Source organism: Pseudophryne corroboree, chromosome 4 (genome assembly GCF_028390025.1).
Source record: "Pseudophryne corroboree isolate aPseCor3 chromosome 4, aPseCor3.hap2, whole genome shotgun sequence".
Lineage (NCBI taxonomy): Eukaryota > Metazoa > Chordata > Amphibia > Anura > Myobatrachidae > Pseudophryne > Pseudophryne corroboree.
In genome coordinates, this window is record NC_086447.1 from 353,286,110 (window position 1) to 353,311,144 (window position 25,035).

General features: G+C 45.2%; 2 pseudogenes; one reads left to right on the plus strand and one right to left on the minus strand.

Moving 5' to 3' along the window:
- Positions 1 to 18,819: 18,819 nt before the first annotated feature.
- On the minus strand, positions 18,820 to 18,938 carry LOC134912612 (5S ribosomal RNA; annotated as a pseudogene).
- Positions 18,939 to 20,940: 2,002 nt separating this feature from the next.
- LOC134912829 (5S ribosomal RNA) lies at positions 20,941 to 21,059 on the plus strand (annotated as a pseudogene).
- The last annotated feature ends 3,976 nt before the right edge of the window (positions 21,060 to 25,035 follow it).

Here is a 25,035-nt window from a genome sequence, read left to right on the forward strand (position 1 = left end):
CTGAGTCCAGGAGGGCCCACACACCTTGCACCAATTCCACTATACTCACCTCTCCATCAGCCCGGCGCTTGCTACAGAGCAGCAAAAATGACTTGGAAAATGGCCACTGTGACTATAGAAATATTCCTGGGCTCCGCTGTGAGCTCCATGCTCCCAGAGACCTGGGCATGTCACGATGCCAGAACCTACTGTACCACCAGAGAGGAGTGGGCCCTATCAGAGACTGCAGGTGGTATTAGATACCTCAATGACTTGACTCATGACTCCTCATTTCCACTATTCTCTGACATTTCCACAATTTTCTGACATCCCAAATTTTTACCACTACAGTACTTACGATTGAAAATATGGCGATGGCCCTCCTGCCATCGCAATTAAATTGCAGTCGCAGTTGCTGGTCAACATTGCCCTACAATGGTCAGCCCCCAGCATATGAAAAAAAAGGATTGCAAATTCTGCTTTATAGCAGAATCTGCAAACCAACCTGAATAACCCCCATAGTCTTCTGAAACACAGATTTTCAGTTTCTTCTCCAATGCCCATCGAGCCAATCCATAATTTCCTTAATACTTTGTTAGAGTGGTTGAGTTTCCTCAGGATGTAGCCTTAATAGCAGTTCTGAGTTTGCACAAACTACTGTAATGTCATTCGACACCTTAAACTGATTTCACCCTATGTCATGCTACATAGTGAACAGGACACAAGGAAAGGTAGAGGGAAGGTTATCTGTGGATTCTTTAGTAACTTAAAAAAATTACACTTGGCTGGTTTTGGAGATGTACAGTATTATGCAATGGCTACTGTAGCGAAGCAGATGATGGAAGTGGAATTAACTGTCCTCCAGGTGGGCATTGTACACCAGTTTAAAAGCAATGGCAACAAGCAGCAGAGGTTTTACTTTTGTAAATGACCTTTAGGGTCACTCAAGATGCTGTGCTGGAACATACCCTATCTAGGATGATTAGCCTCCTATGGTATGCTTTATTCTTGTCCATGCTGGATACAGTATTTCTGGTGCTCCTCTGGCACTGCACTGCTCACCAATGAGGGTGCCAGCCATCTTCAGAAAAAAACATTAACAACAAACGATCAAATACATACAGATACCAGGGACACAAGTGCTCACAGGCACATGTTGCATAGATCGCCATTCCTTTTCTGTAATAATTAGCCCTCTTGTTCTAACAAACTGATGCTTACACAGAGTTAATCAGAATTCAAAGGAAAGGCATCAAAGCAATATTCAATTGCAGCTCTGCAGAAAAAGACTAATGTGTTCTCTGTAAAATATTGATAATGTGGCCACTTGGGTTTGCTTGTGTTATATTTGATTAACTCATTGTTAATTAATTTCCAGCTCCCAATGGTTTTAAATACAGTCCAAAGTCATGAGCTGTGCTTATAGAAAAAGCTTGGGTTCACTGGTTCCGTGAGGTATGGAACATCCACCACCCACTCCATGTCAATATGAACAAGACACTTTATTTCAATAGCAATTAAAATTTAATGGGACTCTTATACCTTGCAGGCAATCTGATCAATGTATTAAACACAGTTGTGAAGTACCCGTCTTCTATGGTTCTGGTAGTGTCTCCAAATCCTGAAGGCTGCTGCAACTTAGGTCTTCAGATACAACTATGCTTAAGCTTCTGTTTGTATTGCAAATTTATACCATGCTACTTACTCACTACCATTTTTTCTAACAGAGGCAGAAAGGTGGGTTGGGATCAATATGCTGACGTTTGGGATTCCGGCGGTCAGAATACCGACCGCGGCATTCCAATGCTCAGAATCCTGACAGGAGACTGTAAGTGTACTTACCTTCCCCCAATGGCCCCCTAACCCTCCCTTCTAGCAGCCTAAACCTAAACCCCTCCCTCCCTCTCCCCTCCCGGCAGCCTAGCCTTAATCCTCCCTGGTGGTACCTAAACCTACCCCCACCCCCTTCCCGCAGCCTGAACCTAACCCTCACCACTTGCAGCCTAACCCTAACTGTACCCTCCCCCCCCCCCCCCCCCCACAGCCCAACTCTAACCCTTCCCGGGGGTGCCTAAACCTAATCCTAAACCGTAAAGGTATGTGCGGGTGGTTTTGCAAAATTAGAACCAAAACATACAATTAACACAGATCTAAATCCAAGACACAGGGGTCGGCGCACTTCTCTAGGGTGGATACAAAAGGGGAGTACATAGATTGGGAATGGAGTTAAAATGTACTTAGTATGATTAAATGTAAATTATAGCATCAGTCTTCTTATTTAATAGTCACACTTCGTATTACCAGGACTTCCTCAACTGATCCCCAGTGATATCAACTGACTGGCTAAAGTACTGTTGTCTTCTTACTTTGCCAAGCCTGTCCTGCATGTATCTGTGCAGGAGTATACCAACTTTGCCGGTGGGTATAATCGCAATGGTCATGGGTGCCTGAACTTGGCAACACATTTCCGATAATAAAAATTGTGTTCTTTTATTTTTATTATTATCTGCTGTGAGAAGGATAAAACGACTGCAGTACATTGGGGACGATTCAAAGAAGGACGCAGCTGAGCATCTGTACTGGCAATAGTGCGAGTGTGTGACCATCACTATGTGACCGTAACCCTGAAGGATATAGAGGGTCATTCCAACCCATTCGCACACAGCGGTTCTTCGCTGCGGTGCGAACGGGTCAGAAATGCCCATGCGCGGCGAACGCATTGCACACGCACGTTGTTGCCTGGCAATGATTGTCGCTGGGCAATGACCCCGCCAGTCACAAATGTGATCGCAGCGGCGATCGCAAGAAGATGGACAGGCGGGAGGCGTTTCGGGGTGGATAATCACCATTTCCAGCTGTTTTCAGGGAGTGGTAAGAAAAATGCAGGCATGTCCAGGTGAACGGAGGGTGGATGTCTGACGTCACAGGTTAAGTAACTCATACCCTGGTCTTGTTTTGTGTGAAACTATTTCAGCATAGCAGGGCTGCACAAGCGTTCGTAGCCCTGCTATGCTAAAGTACACCCCCCCATAGGCGGAGATTAGTTGATCGCACCAGCAGCAAAAAGTTGCTTTGTGCGATCAACTCGGAATGAGGTCCATAGTGATTGAGAGTTGGGGGGCGGCGCAGCGACCTTTACTGGGAGTGATCTGAACAACACAGGCGTTCAAATCAGAATCTTTCAAGTACACTAACATACCTCCCAACTTTGTTGATTTGCAATGCAGGACCCAAGAAAAGGGGCAGAGCTTTGAGAAAAGGGGATGGAGCCTCACAGGACTCAACCCACCAATTGCGTCATTCTGGGGGTGTGCCCAGCACTCTCCGAGATGCTAGGCTGTTCCCCAGGCTCCCCACGACATGGTGAATAGATGCCATGCAGAGCAGCCACGTGTGCGCTCCCTACAACTCCCCCCCCCACATCCCACGGGACACTGCCGGCCACGGGTGGGACTGCTGGACAGTCCCAGGAAAATGGGACTGTCACAGTTGGGAGGTATGCACTAAGATGAGTATGCATCTCATGGTGCATATACAGTTTACTAAAAAATCACAAAGTGCAGCTTTTGAACTTGCATACATCTCAAATTCAGGCTATAAGTGAGTAGGTCTGCTTCACTGGGGTATTTTGCAGCTGTCTCCATATTAATCAAGCTTAGCAGTATTTGGCTCCATTTTATACTTTTAATCCTGGCCATGGAACTGGACTGTATTTTAGAAATCTGCATTGTCCATGCAAAACTGAGATCTGTCGCATTCACCACAATTCCGTAAACTGAGATCAGTCATGAAAACAGCAGACTCGCATTGCAACACAATTTCAAGTTTGTATGGCAGGTATTATCTATCCATCATAAAGTTCTTTGTCTCATTACCTCTTGTTAATGTTCAAATTTTCTTTTACGTAAATATTTTTTTTTTTATATTTTATTTTCATTTCTAATTGCAGTTGATTGTTTACTCATTGAAGTGGCAGTTTAAAGAGAGTGCATGTAATCTCTTGATCCTAATGAATATTAATCATCAATAAACAGTGCATCAATATTCATTTAAATAGAAATGGAAAATGAAAGGCACAACTGGAGGAAGATTTTTACTGAGCAATGAAAAGTGTTACAGGTTGAATGAAGCATTAGAAAGGAACAAATATGTAATGCACTGGAAATGTATATTACAAAATGAAGTCGGAAACTGGAAGTTACACTGCCCTCTGGTGGCATAAAAGGAGTTGTAACTGTAAATTATCTGTTTTCCAGGGGTACAAACAGCAGGATAGATAGATAGATAGATAGATAGATAGATAGATAGATAGATAGATAGATAGATAGATAGATAGATAGATAGATAGATAGACAGACAGACAGACAGACAGACAGACAGACAGACAGACAGACAGATAGATAGATAGATTTCATATATACAGATGTGTTTTACATAGAAGTCTTTCAGTAGTTATTTTTGTGCACTAGAAAATGGTTGCAACCCTATAACTCCCAACTGTCCTGATTCCAGTGGGACAGTCTCACTATTCGAACACTGTCCCGATGTCTGGGAGGCAGGTTGGGAGAGCCTGTGATCAGCACTGATCTGCTCTGCAAAGCAGCCGGTGATCACTGAATAGATGCTGTGCACATGCCCTGCCCCATGTAACAGAGGTCCCACCCATTTACCCGAGGCCCTGCCCCTTTTTCAGACACAGACGTGCCAGGTCCCAACTCCACAGCCCTGAAAGTTGGGAGGTATGCAACTCTTCAACTTTCTCTCTGTCCGAGGCTAAATGTACAGTTCACTTGGCATGAGCGCTTTCGTTTTTGTTTTCATTACACATATGTTAAACGTTTTGTATTGTATTGGAAAAACAATGAACCAAGAAATGTGCTTTGCACCCTTTATTTTCATTCCTATGTGCATCGCACACCCTGCACCCATTGTAAATTCACCCATGAAAATTGTTCAAACAGATAAAAATTTCACAATAATAAAAACAGGGTGAATATCCCATCACTCCAAGGGGGTAATTCAATTGTTCTACCCAGTGGCTGCCACTAGATGGCATTCGACACAGCAATTCAATTGTTGCTCCAGGGGCATATTTCCTTTGCTCCTGCTCTGCTGTGAAAGGCAAAGCAGGGCTGTGAGCCAGCCACTATGATTAGTTTTGTGGTCTAAACAGACGACAAGCTGATCACTGTACTAAACAAAAAAAAAGTTAAAAAATACTCACCTGCACCCAGTGGTCTGATGATCAGTGAGTCTCTCCTCTGGTCAGTTGTTCACCCGGCTCCTGCTCTGTGACCCCGGTCAGTTGTGCATTTCACTTTATAGCATACGAGATGCCTGTTTACAGCACAGCTGCCTGGGGTTAACAGAGCACTTGCCCAGTGACCAGCTGACCGGAGGATAGATTTACCTATCACTGGGCTGGTAAATATAAGTGTGGAAGGGGGTACCCAGCAATGGCACATGCACAATACAATTTCACAGTGTATTCAATTATCGCAATGCAGATGGGGGAGAATTAATCGACCTAAGTTGGGTCGACCCAACGACCCATACCCTTAGGCATTAGTCTTACTTATTATAATTAAATAAATAAATCTGAATAGTAATACAAAATAGAAAATCAAAGCGCTTTTCAGGTTAACACACACACACACACACACACACACACACACACACACACACACACACACACAAAAGAGGAGTTAAGCATTAGCACTGGGTATGTCACAGGCATTACACATTTTTAATAAAAACACAATATTTTTTTTAGTATAATGGCGCCATGTCTGTACCAACAGCATAATTTAAAAAAAAATCAGAGTGGTTTTAATAAAAAAAAAAATACATTTGGTTTATACCAAGGTGGTGTTTAAACCAGCTAACCCTGGACAGATCTAAAAGGGGGTACACAAGAAGAGATCCGTTCTTAAAATCTGACTAGATTGCTTAGATTTTAAGCACGGATTTCTCGTGTGTATGCCCCCCCAGTCAGGGCCGGTGCTAGGGTGTTCGGCGCCCTCCTGCAAACTATACATTTTGCGCCTTTCTACAAGCACAGATGTAGCCGATCGAATCCTACAGCAAGGGGGCGTGACCTCATTAAAATGGGCGTGGCTTTGTTAAGATGGGTGTGGCCTCATCTGATCTCATCATCACGGCCACCACAAGATAAAAAAAAGTCCTCATTTTACACATTACAGCAGGCACGTGTCCCCGTTTTACATAGCACGGCAGGCAAGTGTCCCCATTTTACACATTGCTGCAGGCACGAGCCCCTATTTTACACATTGCGGCAGGAAAGTGTCCCCATTTTACACATTACAGCAGGCACGTGTCCCCATTTTACACAGCACGGCAGGCAAGTGTCCCCATTTTACACATTGCAGCAGGCACGAGCCCCTATTTTACACAGTACAACAGGCAAGTGTCCCCATTTTACACATTGCGGCAGAAAAGTGTCCCCCTTTTACACATTGCGGCAGGCACATGTCCCCATTTTACACATTGCGGCAGGCACATGTCCCCATTTTACACATTGCGGCAGGCACATGTCCCCATTTTACACATTGCGGCAGGTACATGTCCCCATTTTACACATTGCGGCAGGCACGTGTCCCCATTTTACACAGTACGGCAGGCACGTGCCCCCATTTTACACAGTACGGCAGGCAAGAGTCCCCATTTTACACATTGCGGCAGGCACATGTCCCCATTTTACACATTGCGGCAGGTACATGTCCCCATTTTACACATTGCGGCAGGCACGTGTCCCCATTTTACACAGTATGGCAGGCACGTGTCCCCATTTTACACAGTATGGCAGGCAGGTGTCCCCATTTTACACATTACGGCAGGCAAGAGTCCCCATTTTACACATTACGGCAGGCACGTGTCCCCATTTTACACAGTACGGCAGGCAAGTGTCCCTATTTTACACAGTACGGCAGGAAAGTGTCCCTATTTTACACAGTACGGCAGGCAAGTGTCCCTATTTTACACAGTACGGCAGGCAAGTGTCCCTATTTTACACAGTATGGCAGCACATGTCCCCATTTTACACAGTACGACAGGCAAGTGTCCCTATTTTACACAGTACGGCAGGAAAGTGTCCCTATTTTACACAGTAAGGCAGGGAAACGTCCCTATTTTACACAGTACGGCAAGAAAGTGTCCCCATTCTATACAGTATGGCAGGCAAGTGTCAAGTGGGGGGGGTAGGGGGAAGGAAGGGAGAGGGGGGGGGACGAGAGATAAACAACGTACATGTCAACAAGATCTTCCCGCTCCTTGCGCCGGCCGTCGTCGTCTCCTCTTAACAACTTGGCTCCCCCTCCTCCCTTTTCCTGAGTACTCCTGCTCGGGGGCGGAGTTTCTCGGATTGACGCGGTTGCGTCATGACGTCACAATGCAACCGCGTCATTCCGCGAATCTCTGCCCCCCGAGCAGGAGTACTCGGGAAAAGGGAGGAGGGGGGAATCTGGGACCCGTAAAGTGCCACAAGAAACGGCACTGTGAGAATCATAGGGTGACAGGGAGCGTTTAACAGGAGAAAGAGGTGCACTGTTCCCTCTCCCTGTTTCTGGGCATCAGGGGAGGGCTGCGATGCAGGGAGAACTGTGTCCCGGAAGGGCGGGTGGCCGCGACGCTGTAGAGAGTGAGTCACGATGACTCACTGTCTGCAGCAGCGCCCTCTACTGTCTGGCGCTCTATGCGGTTGCGTAACCCGCATATGTGCCGGGACGGCCCTGGTGACAGGGAGAGAGTGACAAGAGAGAGGGTGAGAGTGAGTGGGTGACCAGATAGAAAGAGAGAGAGAGAGGTGATGCAGCGGGTGATAGGCACCCCCCAATGACTAATTAAGCAATTAGCTTAGTCTTTAATTACTTACCTTCTGCAGAGATGCGTCTCCTCCGATTCCATTTTTCTTCTCTAGCGTCGCAGAAAGATCTTCCAGGGACCGTCTGGGCACATGAAAGGTACATACTACCCCTGTACCCCTTCCACACACACTACACTGCAGCCACTGCCCTGAAGCCCCCTCCCACACACTACACTACCCTGCACCCCACACACTACATCGCCGCTACCCTGCACCTCTCTCCCTGCACAAACTTCCCTCACCGTCTCTGGCTGGCTTCTTTCTTCATGCAGGAGTTGGTCCAACGGTCAGAGGATGCAGCAGCCTGGAACAGAAAACAGCGGACCGCCGGAGCAGGTGAGTATTCACTTTTTTGTTGTTGTTGCACCACTGGATTTCCAAAGCAGAAAACCAAGCATGCAGAACATATTTTTAATATGCCACGTACCCCCCCTCCCCCTCCCCAGTACACATTGTTTATATGACACTTTCCCCACTCCTCAGCACACATTGACACCCCACCGCCACATAACACAATGACATGCCCCCCATCCCCAGCACACATTAATATTACACCTACGCTCCCCCTCCCCTCCCCAGCACACATTAATATTACACTTACACTCCCCACCTCCCCAGCACACACATTAATATTACATTTACACCCCCCCACAGCACACACATTAATATTACACTTACACTCCCCAACTCCCCAGCACACACATTAATATTACACTTACACCCCCCCAGCACACACATTAATATTACACTTACACCCCCCCAGCACACACATTAATATTACACTTACACCCCCCCCAGCACACACATTAATATTACACTTAAGGCCTGTACACACTGGCCGATATATCGGCCGTTCTCTTGAACGGCCAATATATCACGGGTCCGTCGGCCAGTGTGTACGGCCGATGCATCTGTGAACTCCGTCGTTCACAGACGTATCGCGTCGGCCCCGCAGCACAGCCGACGGCCAATATATCTACCGATATATTGGCGTGTCGCTGTGTGTGTACGGCGGTTGGCCGACTGCCTGTACACATGCTGCGGCGGCCAGCGGTGATTGACAGCTGAACTGGGCGGGCGTGTGTACACGCCCGCCCAGTTCATGACGTCAGTCCCCGACGGATCGGGCAGTGTGTATGCTCAACACACTGCCCAATCCGTCCATAGATATATCTACTAGTGTGTACCCACCATTACACTCCCCCCCAGCACACACATTATTACACCTACTCTCCCCCCCTCCCCAGCACACACATTATTACACCTACACTCCCCCCCCTCCCCAGCACACACATTATTACACCTACACTCCCCCCCTCCCCAGCACACACATTATTACACCTACACTCCCCCCCTCCCCAGCACACACATTATTACACCTACACTCCCCCCCCAGCACAGACATTATTACACCTACACTCCCCCCCCTCCCCAGCACAGACATTATTACACTTACACTCCCCCCCAGCACACACATTAATATTACACTTACACTCCCCCCCAGCACAGACGTTATTACACCTACACTCCCCCCCAGCACAGACATTATTACACCTACACTCCCCCCCAGCACAGACATTATTACACTTACACTCCCCCCCAGCACAGACATTATTACACTTTCACTCCCCCCTCCAGCACAGACATTATTACACCTACACTACCCCCCCAGCACAGACATTATTACACTTACACTCCCCACCAGCACAGACATTATTACACCTACACTCCCCCGCCAGCACAGACATTATTGCACTTACACTCCCCCCCAGCACAGACATTATTACACCTACACTCCCCCCCAGCACAGACATTATTACACTTACACTCCCCCCCAGCACAGACATTATTACACTTACACTCCCCCCCCAGCACAGACATTATTACACCTACACTACCCCCCCAGCACAGACATTATTACACCTACACTCCCCCCCAGCACAGACATTATTACACCTACACTCCCCCCCCAGCACAGACATTATTACACTTACACTCCCCCCCAGCACAGACATTATTACACTTACACTCTCCCCCCCAGCATAGACATTATTACACCTACACTCCCCCCCAGCACAGACATTATTACACCTACACTCCCCCCCAGCACAGACATTATTACACTTACACTCCCCCCCAGCACAGACATTATTACACTTACACTCCCCCCCAGCACAGACATTATTACACCTACACTACCCCCCCAGCACAGACATTATTACACCTACACTCCCCCCCAGCACAGACATTATTACACCTACAATCCCCCCCCAGCACAGACATTATTACACTTACACTCCCCCCCAGCACAGACATTATTACACTTACACTCTCCCCCCCAGCATAGACATTATTACACCTACACTCCCCCCCAGCACAGACATTATTACACCTACACTCCCCCCCTCCCCAGCACACACATTAATATTACACTTACACTGTTAGGCGCCGGGGTCCGCTCGTCTGCACGGCCCGGCGCCTAGCAACTAGAGACGCCGTGCGCGTACAGCCGCCGGCTCCCTAGCAACGCTAGACGCCGGGCGCGCTGAGCTGCACGGACCCTAGCAACGGGGACGCCACTGGCGGACCGCGTTCCCCGTTGCTAGGCTGAAGGGGTTAAGTTATTCACCTGCTCTCTAGCCGTGCAGCAAGGCAGCTGCACGGCATTTACCCCAATCAGCCTTTTAGCAGCTGATTGGAGGACTTCTTGTTAAATACATTCCCAGGGCTTCTCACAGACGCCGGTAATAGCTTCCTGCATGCTGCCTTTGTTTGCTGAGAGTCTGTTTCCTGTCCTGCTGTATCCGGTCATTCTGGTCCTCTGAAGTCCTGTACTCGGGAGTTATCATCTCGTCCCTGGAGTCCTGACTGATCACCGTTTATCATCCAGTGGTGTTCATGAGTCGCTGCTCTGCCGTGTGTAGCGGCTCGGCCGCTTTACCCCTTATATTTTGTGTTTGGAGCATTTGCGGAGGGTTCCGCTTCCACAGGTCCACTCTGGTATTCGGCGGTGCCGGGTAGGAGTATTGGACAAGTGGATATTTTGGTTGTCCTTTTCCCTGGCGGTTTCTCCGCACATACTTTAGGTTTTTAGTTAGCTCGTAGCCCCTGGCCAGGTTGTTTAGTTAGAGGGCCTCTTGTCATCATCCTGTCTCGGATTTCCCTTTGTCTCTCACTAAGACCGGGGGGCATCGGAGTTGGGCAGACATAATCCGCCCTTCAAACGCGGCTGCAAAGGGCTCAAGAAACCATAGTCTAGCAAGGGATTTCTGACAGCACGGGTGAGACAACAGAGTTAGGGCGCATGGGGCTATTGTTCTTTCCTGCTCCCTTCCCCAGCATTCCGTTCCAGTGCTCCGGTCCTAGCCATAAGATCTCCTCTGACCTGGAGTGCTGGAATCATAACATTATTACCGGCCATACCAAAAATTAAAATTAAACAGGGTTTAATTTTTTCATTTTCATTCAGTTTTGTTAAGGTTTTTTGGCCTCATGAATCCGACTGGTTTAGGGCCAAATCCTGGCCAGCTCATAGTCAATCAGATTCAAGAACTTACTCAGATGGTTCAGGATCTATCTCTTCGGGTGAAGTCGCAGGAAGATCTTTTGCGAGCCTCCCCAAGGGTAGTCCCTGAACCAAAGATGCATTTGCCTGACCGTTTTTCTGGTGATAGAAAATAATTTTTTAATTTTAAAGAATCCTGTAAACTTTATTTTCGTTTAAGACCAACTGCCTCTGGTGCTGAGTCTCAGCGGGTTGGGATTATTGTTTCTTTACTCCAGGGGGATTCTCAGACATGGGCATTTGGTTTAAAGGCAGAGGATCCTGCGTTGTTGTCAGTAGACGCTTTTTTTAGGTCTTTAGGGCTTTTGTATGATGACCCAGACAGAGAGGCGTCTGCTGAAAGTCAGCTGCGCGCTCTCAAACAAGGGAGAAATCCTGCAGAGGTTTATTGTACTGAATTTCGCCGTTGGTCGAACGACTGTGGCTGGAATGACCCAGCCCTGCGCAGTCAGTTTCGCCTCGGCTTATCAGAGTCTATAAAAGACAGTCTCCTCCAGTACCCCGCTCCTGAGACACTTGATAAACTCATGGAGCTTTCTATTAAGATTGATCGGCGTCTCAGAGAGCGGAGGGCTGAAAAAGGAGCACCTGTAAGATCAAGTCCGTGTTTATATTCCATTCCTGAAGACGTAGAGGAGCCCATGCAGATGGGTCTCTCCCGGCTGTCTCCTGAGGAAAGAGCCAGAAGGCAAAATTCTGGTCTCTGTCTGTACTGTGGGGTTAAGGGGCATTTTGCTCGTAACTGTCCGAACAAGTCGGGAAACGCTTTGACCAGGTGAATTGTGAGGGGGTTCACCTAGGTCTGCAGCTTATCTCCTCGAATAACTCCCTTTTAGTCCCAGTTAAGGTTTCCTTTGGCAGCCTTAGTTCTTTGGTGTCGGCTTTTGTCGACAGTGGAGCTGCAGGAAACTTTATGGATCTAACTTGGGCTAAGGCCTTAGGCATTCCTCAGTTACCTTTGGGTAGGTGTGTCACCATGCATGGCTTAGATGGGAGTCCACTGTCCAATGGGGTTATTTCTCTCCGTACACCCCCTGTATTACTTACAGTAGGAGCTCTACATTCTGAAAAGATCGAGTTCTATCTTACTCATTGCCCAGCAGTTCCAGTTGTTTTGGGTCACCCTTGGCTGGCCTTTCATAATCCCACCATTGATTGGCGCTCAGGGGAGATTTCACAATGGGGTACTTTTTGTGCTAAGGAATGTATTACGTTTCCAGTCAGAGTAGCAGCAATCCTTCCAGAACTCATTCCTGTGGAATACCAGGAGTTTGCTGATGTCTTTTCCAAAGGCAATGCGGACATTCTGCCTCCCCATCGGCCTTATGATTGTGCGATTGAGCTAATTCCTGGTGCCGCTTTGCCAAAGGGAAGACTATATGCATTATCCGGGCCAGAAACTGCGGCTATGAATGATTATGTTAAGGAGAGCCTAGAGAAAGGATTTATTAGACCATCAAAATCTCCTTTGAGTGCAGGCTTCTTCTTTGTGGAGAAAAAGGATGGCTCGCTTAGACCTTGCATTGACTTTAGAGCCATGAATAAGATCTCAGTTAAAAACACTTATCCTTTGCCGCTTATTTCTGTACTCTTTGATCAGTTACGTTCGGCTGTGATTTTTTCTAAAATTGATCTTAGAGGAGCGTACAACCTCATCCGAATTAAATCTGGAGATGAGTGGAAGACGGCCTTCAGTACTCAGTCGGGTCACTACGAGTACCTGGTGATGCCGTTCGGCTTGACTAATGCTCCAGCAGTTTTTCAAGACCTCATAAACGATGTACTCCGTTATTTCCTAGGGAAATTCGTGGTCGTTTACTTAGACGACATCCTGATTTATTCTGAATCAACGGAACAACATGTTACCCAGGTGCGTCTGGTTCTTCAGAGATTACGGGAGAATCATTTATATGCCAAGCTGGAGAAGTGTGAGTTTCATGTCACGGAAGTATCTTTTTTAGGGTACATTATTTCCCCTCGGGGATTTTCCATGGAACCAAAGAAGCTCCAGGCCATCCTTAGTTGGGCGCAACCCACCAATTTAAAAGCAATTCAGCGCTTTTTAGGGTTTGCGAATTATTATAGGAGGATCATTCATTATTTTTCTGACCTGGTTGCTCCCATTGTAGCTCTGACAAAGAAAGGAGCGGATCCTACCAACTGGTCGCGTGAAGCTGAGTTGTCCTTTCGAGCCTTGAAACAAGCCTTTGTCTCGGCTCCAGTCCTCAGACATCCTAATCCGGAATTGCCCTTCGTTGTGGAGGTTGATGCCTCGGAAGTCGGAGTGGGGGCTATCCTTTCTCAAAAGGATCCGGAGTCTCTGGAGTTACATCCTTGTGCCTTTATGTCCAGGAAATTCTCCTCCGCTGAATCCAACTATGACGTTGGTAATCGGGAGTTAATGGCGATAAAGTGGGCTTTCGAGGAGTGGAGGCATTGGTTGGAGGGAGCAAAACATACTATTTCAGTATTGACTGACCATAAAAACCTGCAATACATCGAATCGGCTAAGCGGCTTAATGCCCGGCAGGCACGTTGGGCTTTATTTTTTACTCGTTTCAAATTTATAATCACTTTCAGGCCTGGTTCCAAGAATACTAAGGCTGATGCCCTGTCACGCAACTTTCTTCCGGTTCACAATAACAGTCCTGTTACTCCCATACTTCCATCTTCGGTCATCTGGGCAGGCCTCACACAAGATTTATTTACCCAGTTAAAACAGCTTCAACATCAAGCTCCTGGAAATACTCCTGCTGGTCGTCTTTACGTCCCTGAGTTTTTGAGAGCTACTGTTTTAACGGAATTCCATGATAACAAAGTTTCCGGGCATCCGGGAATCTCTAAGACTTTGGAGTTAGTCTTCGCTCAGTATGGTGGCCTGGTCTTTCTAAAGACGTTAAGGAGTTTGTTTATTCATGTCAGGCTTGTGCACAGCATAAGGTTCCCCGTTCCTTGCCTATCGGGCAACCTATGCCCTTAAATGTTCCTCTCAGGCCATGGTCTCATATCTCCATGGATTTTGTGGTTGACCTTCCCCTTTCAGCCGGATTCCGAGTCATATGGGTGGTAGTGGACCGTTTTAGCAAGATGGCTCATTTTATTGCTCTTCCCCGATTGCCTTCTGCCCAAGGGTTGACAGTTTTGTTTCTCCGCCATGTTTTCAGACTTCATGGGTTGCCTACTGACATTGTTTCTGATCGGGGTCCACAATTCATCGCACAATTCTGGAAATGTTTTTGTGCCTCGTTAAAGATGAAGTTGTCGTTAACATCCGGTTACCACCCACAATCCAACGGGCAAACCGAGCGAGTTAACCAATCATTGAAACAGTATTTGCGTTTATATTCAGCCAAACTCCAGAATGATTGGTCCGAGTTTCTTCCGTTGGCGGAGTTTGCTTACAACAATTCTTGTCATTCCTCCACGAAAGAGTCTCCATTCTTTTCAGTTTTTGGTTTCCACCCCAGAGCTAATTCTTTTTTTCATCATTCCTCAGTCTGCTCGCTAACCTGAACCTCCCATCTCAGAGCCATTTGGAAAAAGGTGCACCTTGCTCTCAGAAAAGCGGCCTTTCGTGAGAAGAAATTTTCTGACAGGCTCCGACGTCCTTGCACTTTTAAGGTGGGAGATTGGGTGTGGTTGTCGACTCGCAACATCAGGCTTCGACAATCCTCGGCTAGACTGGGACCCAAATTTATTGGGCCATTTCTTATTATTAAAAGAGTCAACCCAGTTGCCTTTCGATTACGTTTACCAAGATCTCTCAGGATTGGAAATACGTTTCATTGTTCCCTGTTGAAACAATACGTTTCTTCCAGTAGATTTCCTCGGAAGATCTCTCAGGGTAGATCTCCAGTGGATGTACAGGGACAACAGGAGTTCTTGGTAGAGAAGGTTCTCGATTCCAAATTGTCCTGGGGTCGGCTGTATTTTCTAGTTCACTGGAAAGGCTATGGTCCGGAGGAAAGGTCTTGGGTCCTGGATAAGGATCTTCATGCTCCGAGGCTCAAGAGGGCATTTTTTCGGGAGTTTCCTCAGAAACCTGGCTTTAGGGGTTCCTTGACCCCTCCTCAAGGGGGGGGTACTGTTAGGCGCCGGGGTCCGCTCATCTGCGCGGCCCGGCGCCTAGCAACTAGAGACGCCGTGCGCGTACAGCCGCCGGCTCCCTAGCAACGCTAGACGCCGGGCGCGCTGAGCCGCACGGACCCTAGCAACGGGGACGCCACTGGCGGACCGCGTTCCCCGTTGCTAGGCTGAAGGGGTTAAGTTATTCACCTGCTCTCTGGCCGTGCAGCAAGGCAGCTGCACGGCATTTACCCCAATCAGCCTTTTAGCAGCTGATTGGAGGACTTCTTGTTAAATACATTCCCAGGGCTTCTCACAGACGCCGGTAATAGCTTCCTGCATGCTGCCTTTGTTTGCTGAGAGTCTGTTTCCTGTCCTGCTGTATCCGGTCATTCTGGTCCTCTGAAGTCCTGTACTCGGGAGTTATCATCTCGTCCCTGGAGTCCTGACTGATCACCGTTTATCATCCAGTGGTGTTCGTGAGTCGCGGCTCTGCCATGTGTAGCGGCTCGGCCGCTTTACCCCTTATATTTTGTGTTTGGAGCATTTGCGGAGGGTTCCGCTTCCACAGGTCCACTCTGGTATTCGGCGGTGCCGGGTAGGAGTATTGGACAAGTGGATATTTTGGTTGTCCTTTTCCCTGGCGGTTTCTCCGCACATACTTTAGGTTTTTAGTTAGCTCGTAGCCCCTGGCCAGGTTGTTTAGTTAGAGGGCCTCTTGTCATCATCCTGTCTCGGATTTCCCTTTGTCTCTCACTAAGACCGGGGGGCATCGGAGTTGGGCAGACATAATCCGCCCTTCAAACGCGGCTGCCAAGGGCTCAAGAAACCATAGTCTCGCAAGGGATTTCTGACAGTACGGGTGAGACAACAGAGTTAGGGCACCAGGGGCTATTGTTCTTTCCTGCTCCCTTCCCCAGCATTCCGTTCCAGTGCTCCGGTCCTAGCCATAAGATCTCCTCTGACCTGGAGTGCTGGAATCATAACAACACTCTGTGCCTGTGGTGTGGCTGCTCCTCTACTCATGTCTGCAGGCTCCTCCATCACTGCACAGTGCACACAGGCAAGTGCACCACGTGACTTCCTGGGTTTTAGTGATTCCACGGAGGGGAGGGGAGAGAGGGAGAGGGTCTTCAGAGTCAGGGGGAGGGAACAGGGGTGGACAGGGACGCTGCTGTCGGTCTCTAGCTTGACGTGCAGCGGGAGGAGCAAGGAGGAGACGGAAGGGCCCTTACACAGGAAATCCTCAAACTGACTGAAGAGATGCTGCCGGCGCTGCTGCTGCCTGTCAGTGTGACAGCACTGCGCATCAGCAAGTCTGCAGAGCGGGGAGCGCCTCTCTTGCCCAGCGCCTCCCTGCTTTGCAGACCTTGCTGAGCGGGTAGCGCCGGGCCTGCCCCCAGTGATAGCGATGTGCGGGCCCGCGCATTGCTATCGCCGGTGTTAGATTTGCCTGCATCTACCCCCTCTTCCCCCTTGCTCAGCACACATCCCCCTTGCTCAGCACACAGCTGTGCTAAGCTGGGGGAGAGATGTGTGCCTAGCGGTCACTGATAGATCGCTCAGCACACATCTCTGGTATGTATTGGCCTTAAGAGAAACAAGACTGCTAAAATTGCTGACCTTATCGTATCCTCAGATCTAGCCTGTATTACATACAAAGACTTGGCTGGACGAAAATGCAGCCCCTATCTTGGAAGCTGCAGTTCCAACAAACTTCTTTGTCAGTCACAACCCCAGACTAAACTGCAGGGGAGGCGAGATAGCCATCTGCTTGTAAAAAGCACTTAAACTTAGGGTGTGCCCAATGGAAATTACTCACTTATTTTAGTGCATCGCTGCCCAGAGTTCTACATAATTAGGTTTCAGAGTACCTCTCATTTACCGCGCCCCTGGAGATGGAAAGATATTTCTACAAGAGTTTGCAGATATTGTTGCTGGGCTAGTTCTGGAGCATCAACTATGGCTCATCCTCTGGGATTTCAATGCATGGGTCGGTGATGAGCTCTTACGCCTTGGCAAAGATCTCATGTGCGCAATGAATGCTCTGGGGCTAACACAAGTCATTCCCTCTGTTACACATAAAAGTGTTCACACTCTTGATCTTGTCATCCAGATTGGATTAGAAGTCTCTGACCTAAAAATAAACACAGTCCATGGTCAGACCACCACTCAATATGGATCTCAGTCACAACATCTCAAAATAGATCTTTGCCCATGGAATTGACCAGGTATTGTCCAAGGAGGGGTTTGACTACTCAGTCTAACTTGGACCTCTCTGCAGTAATGGGGGCCTGTGAAGATCCTTGTTTCCTAGTCCACTATCATAACAGGAATGTGACAGCTGCAATAGATACTATCGCCCCTGTGCGTATACGACCCTGCAAACCACACCTTCAAGCACCTTGGTTTGACAACAATATTCGTGATTTTAAGAAAAGGGGTTGTAGACTTGAAAGACGAGGAAGGAGGACAAACCTAGTAGAGGGTAAGTTAAATCTAATCAAACACACTGAAAAATATCAATCAACAATCACCCGCAAGAAAACTGAGTTCCTTTCAAATAAGATTCATGGCAGCAAAATATAGGCCAGCTCAGCTTTTACATACAGTGGAGATGCTTTGCAAACCAGAATGCCTGCAGCCTAATAAAACCCTCTCCCTGTCAAGATGAATTTGAAAAGTCCTTTGTAGATAAAGTATCCACCATCCGGGCAGGAATCTTTACAGTGACACCAAAGGAGTACAAGTGTCCCACCACCTGTGACATGGACACTGCCTCAACTAAGCTCCTAATGGGGTGTATGGACATAATCGGCCCTATATTTGTAGATAGGCATTTTTCCTGAAGCAGTAAAGGAAGCAATAGTCAGACCACTTTTAAAATCAAAATCAAAATTGAACCTTGACTGCATGACCCCAACTACATGGAAAAAGTGGTCTTAAGAAAGAGCAAAAGACAAAAGCAGCTATATGCCTTTTCCAGGGCATACTTAAAAAATTGTTATAAGAAAGTGATGAATTATGAAAATATGAGTATATTAATACTTAACTTTTATTGAGATATACTTGATAAAAGGGAGAAAGCGAATATAGATAATTGCTACAAATTTTGGGCGATAAAAATTAGAGAGGCGAAAATATGTTTAATCCCTTAGTGATCCAGAAATTACTCCAATTTCGGATTGAAAAAATCTTTGTGGGAGTAAACCTGCTCCATTGGGTTCAGCTGTCCCATGTCAGAATATCAGAATTAAATATTAGTGAAAAATTCAATGTCTGGGACTGCACAGAGAACTGGAAAGACTCAAATGATGTGAGAGTAAAATACCTATGGTACCTAGTATTCCCTGGTGGTCTCCCAACCGGGTACTGACCAGGCCCTGCAGTGTATGGCTTCCAAGATCAGACGAGATTGGGCATACTCAGTGCGGTTTGACCGTAGGTGAGTAAATCTCCAGCATGTGCAATCAATTCCAGTGTGCGGTTACTCCAGGCAGATTTTATGGATATGATAATCTGACAGGGAACAGTCCCCTGAATTAAATATAATTGATTCTGTGTAATGAAAAGCCACACCGTATTTTAATGGGTGTTTGTTGCCCCCATATGAAACTCCTATTGTTACATCACATTTGTGCAAAGAGCAAAAAATATATTCTCTTAAAGCATATATTGAATGTTCCTGTGACTGGATATCAAACAATCATATTTTTCTAATGGTTGTGATGCTGAATAAGAAAAAGAAAAAAAGACCAATCATATAAATATGACAATTCAACAGGGATTGATCCCCTGAGCTGGATATGTATAATAAACAAAAGAAACACCAACAATGTTATACAAATGCTGAATGTTCCTATGGTCAGATATCACATAATATTAATACTAGACATTCAGATTGCATAGGGGGAGGCCGTTTTTCCAAATAAGCAAATTTTGTTTGTTGCACTGAGAATCATAATATAAAGAAAAATGGAAAAAAAAAAAAAAGCTCCCAAAGCGAAACGTACGTCACTTCCGGTCCCGATGTCCGAACTTCCGGTCGCTCGGACCGCGGACATCGGCTCCACAGCTCCAAGTTCAGCACACCCTCTCCCTGGCTGGAAACCTCTATCTACAATTGCGGGACACTCCAGGCCTCACACTGCCCACCAATGCATGCAGGCATTAAGGTTTGAGCCGCACACAGTGAGGCATTTTCTTTTCAACTTCCACCAGGGGGGACTCCTATACAGGCACAGCATAACTATTCCTCCACTGTGTCCATACAATTCAGGGGCACAGTGGGAGGTAGCATTTATCCTTTATGTAGATCAATTAACTGCATTAGCTGTGAATATCTGAGGTGCCCAACTCAAGGGTGTCTGTTCTCCCCTTTCTTTCCAATTTTTTTTTTCATTTTTCTTTATATTATGATTCTCAGTGCAACAAACACTATTTGCTTATTTGGAAAAACGGCCTCCCCCTATGCAATCTGAATGTCTAGTATTAATATTATGTGATATCTGACCATAGGAACATTCAGCATTTGTATAACATTGTTGGTGTTTCTTTTGTTTATTATACATATCCAGCTCAGGGGATCAATCCCTGTTGAATTATCATATTTATATGATTGGTCTTTTTTTCTTTTTCTTATTCAGCATCACAACCATTAGAAAAATATGGGCCCTCATTCCGAGTTGATCGGTCGCAAGGCGAATTTAGCAGAGTTACACACGCTAAGCCTACGCCTACTGGGAGTGTATCTTAGCTTCTTAAAATTGCGACCGATGTAATCGCAATATTGCGATTACAAACTACTTTGCAGTTTCTGAGTAACTTCAACCTTACTCTGCCTGTGCGATCAGTTCAGTGCTTGTCGTTCCTGGTTTGACGTCACAAACACACCCAGCGTTCGCTCAGACACTCCCCCGTTTCTCCAGCCACTCCTGCGTTTTTTCCGGAAACGGTAGCGTTTTCAACCACACGCCCATAAAACGCCGTGTTTCCGCCCAGTAACACCCATTTCCTGTCAATCACATTACGATCGCCGGAGCGATGAAAAAGCCGTGAGTAAAAATACTATCCTCATTGTTAAATTACTTGGCGCAGTCGCAGTGCGAATATTGCGCATGCGTACTAAGCGGATTTTCATTGCGATGCGATGAAAAATACCGAGCGAACGACTCGGAATGAGGGCCATGATTGTTTGATATCCAGTCACAGGAACATTCAGTATATGCTTTAAGAGAATATATTTTTTGCTCTTTGCACAAATGTGATGTAACAATAGGAGTTTCATATGGGGGCAACAAACACTCATTAAAATACGGTGTGGCTTTTCATTACACAGAATCAATTATATTTCATTCAGGGGACTGTTCCCTGTCAGATTATCATATCCATAAAATCTGCCTGGAGTAACCGCACACTGGAATTGATTGCACATGCTGGAGATTTACTCACCTACGGTCAAACCGCACTGAGTATGCCCAATCTCGTCTGATCTTGGAAGCCATACACTGCAGGGCCTGGTCAGTACCTGGTTGGGAGACCACCAGGGAATACTAGGTACCATAGGAATTTTACTCTCACATCATTTGAGTCTTTCCAGTTCTCTGTGCAGTCCCAGACATTGAATTTTTCACTAATATTTAATTCTGATATTCTGACATGGGACAGCTGAACCCAATGGAGCAGGTTTACTCCCACAAAGATTTTTTCAATCCAAAATTGGAGTAATTTCTGGATCACTAAGGGATTAAACATATTTTCGCCTCTCTAATTTTTATCGCCCAAAATTTGTAGCAATTATCTATATTCGCTTTCTCCCTTTTATCAAGTATATCTCAATAAAAGTTAAGTATTAATATACTCATATTTTCATAATCCATCACTTTCTTCTAAAAAATTTTTAAGTGTGCCCTGGAAAAGGTATATAGCTGCTTTTGTCATTTGCTCTTTCTTAAGACCACTTTTTCCATATAGTTTACTGAACTATTTTCCGGGAGCACCACCAACCCATTGCTCAATTTATTTGTTTGTACAGTAAGCATAATTTTGGTTTAACAAATTACTAAATTAATATAAACATTACTAATACCGTATTCTGTGCAGATTTACCAATTTCTTAGCAAGTTGACCCCAACTACATGCCAGTATCAAACTTTCCTTTTCTAGGTAAGGTTATTGAGAAAGTGGTTGCAACTCAACTAGAAACTCGCCTGTCAGCCCATGACATTTATGATCCATTCCAGTCAGGATTCAGGAGAAAACATAGGACAAAAACAGCCCTGGTATGTGTGCCTAATGATCTTCTAATGGCAAGAGACAGAGGTGACTGTTCAATCTTAATCCTTCTATATCTCTCTACAGCATTTGACAGTGTGGACTGTTGAATTCTAATTGAGCGCCTGAAGAATTTCTGTGCCCTGTATAGCACAGTCCTTAGCTTGACCTTTGCTCCAGGTACTGATAACCCAATAACAACCCTAAATGGCTGTCTAGCTGAGGTCCAGGAGTAGATGAATGCCAGTTGACTGCGACTAAACCCTAATAAAACAGAAGTCCTGATGATAGATCACAAGACTGGACAAGACTGCAGCATAGCCAACTGACATGACTTACACTTGGGGGTTCACAACTACAAAACACTGAACATGTGCGGATTCTTGGCTTTGTCCTGAATAGTGGCCAGACACTTAAACATGAGGTATCAGCCACAATCAAATCCTCATTCTTTCATCTGAGGAACATAACCAAAATCAAGCACTTACTGTAATTCCCTCAGATATGCCTAAAGTCATACATGCATTTATATCATCACGCCTAGACTACTGCAATGCCCTCTACCTTGGTCTCCCAGCTAAAAAATTGCACCACTAGCTGATGGTACAAAATGCAGCTGCCAGACTATAAACCAACGAGCCCTCTTCCAACCAAATAACACCCATTCTTTACTCTCTTCACTGGCTACCTGTAAAATTGTGAATCATTTTCAAGATTGACTTACTCAGTTTCAAACAAGCCCTACATGACCAGGGCCCAAGGTACTTGAAGCAGCTACTGATTCCTTACTGTCCCACGCGATTATTACAATCTGAAGATTAAGTACTACTAACAGTACCTAGAATCTCCTGGAATTCATCTGGGGGTCGAGGGTTCAACTTTGTGGTTCCAACTCTATGGAACTCTCTTCTCCACACAGTTCCAGAAGCCTCCACTCTGGAATCATTCAAAAACAGACTAAAGACTTACTTACATATCCACTCAAGCATTTCACTAATACCCACTGTTATGCTTGTTTTGTATTTTTAACTGTATAAACAAATGTAAAGCACTTTTCGTCCTATTAGGAGAAAAGTGTTCTATAAATAACATTATAATTACTATTATTATTATTATTATTATTAACTTAGAGAGATTTTTTTTCAGTAATATACAAGACACATTAAAAAAGTCTCAAAATATATTGGGGAAAGAAAGTTATTCTGTCTTTAGATTTAAGGAAAAACTAATATCAGTATACAAGCTGCATGTTTGTCAATTATGCTATAGACAGTCATAGAAACATAGAAACATTTGATGGCAGATAAGAACCACTTGGCCCATCTAGTCAGCCCTTTTTTTATCCTTTAGGTAATCTCAACCCTTTTTGAACCTTAATTCTTTGTAATGATATTCATATGCCTAGCCCAAGCATATTTAAATTGCTCTACAGTCTTAGCCTCTACCACCTCTGATGGGAGGCTATTCCACTTATCCACTACCCTTTCTGTGAAATAATTTTTCGTTAAATTGACCCTGAAGCTGCCTCCTTCCAGTTTCAGTGTATGTCCTTGAGTTCTAAGACTTCTCTTCCTTTGAAGAATGTTTCCCTACTGAACTTTGTTAAGACCCTTGATACAGTATATTTGATTGTGACATCATCACCATTATGACATCACCACCATTGTGAAATCATCACTAATATGACATCATTGCCATTATGACATTGTCACCATTGTTACATCATCAACATTGTGACATTATCACCATTATCACATCATCACCATTGTGACAAGATCACCATCAAGATATCATCACAATTATGACATCACCACCACTGCGACATCACAATTACGACATCATCATCATTGTGATATCATCACTATTATGACATCATCACTATTGTGACATCATCACCATTGTTACACCATCACCATTATGACATCATCACCATTGTGACATCATCACCATTGTAACATTATCATCATTATGAGATCATCACAATTGTGACATCATCACCATTATGACATCATCACCATTGTGACATCACAATTTTGACTTTATCACCATTTTGACATCATCAGCATAATGACATCATCACCATTGTTACATAATCATCATTATGACATCATCATCATTGTGACAGCATCAACATTATGACATCATCACCATTGTGACATTATCACCATTGTTACATAATCACCATTGTGACATCATCACCATTGTGACATTATGACATCATCACAATTGTGACATCATCACCATTGTGACATCATCTCCATTGTATCTTCATCACCTTTATGACATCATCACCATTTTACATCATCACCATTGTGATATCATCATTACTATGACATCATTAGCATTGTTACTTCATATGGCATCTTCCCTATTATGACATAATCACTATTGTGACATCATCACAATTGTTACACCATCTACATTATGACATCATCACCATTGTAACATCATCACCATTATGACATCATCACTTTTATGACATTATCAAAATTATGACATCATCACCATTATGACATCATCATTATTGTTGCACCATCACCATTATGACATCATCACCTTTGTGAAATCATCACCATTATGACATCATCACCATTTTGACATCATTACCATTGTGACATCATCATCATTATGACATCATCACCATTTTGACATCATCACTATTATGACATCATCACCATTGTTACATCGTCATAATTATGACATCATCATTGTGACATCAACACCATTGTGACATCATCATCATCATCATCATCATCATCATGACATCATAAGCACTGTAACATCATCAACATTATGACATCATCACAACGGTGACATCATCACCATTGTTACATAATCGCATTGTGACATCATCATAATTATGACATCATCACTGTTGTTACATCATCACCATTATGACATCATCACTCCTGGGACATCATCACAATTATGACATCATCAATATTGTGACACCATCATCTTTTTGACATCATCACCATTATAACACCATCACCATTGTTTCATCTTCATAATTATGACATCATCACCATTGTGATATCATCACCATTATGACATAATCACCATTGTTACATCATCATTATGACATTATCATCATTGTCACATCATCACCATTTTTACATCATCAGAATTGTAATATCATCACTATTATGACATCATTATGACATGATCACCTTTATGACATCATATTCATTGTGACATCATCATCATCATTGTGACATCATCACCAATGTGAATCAACTTCATGACATCATCACCATTGTTACATAATCAT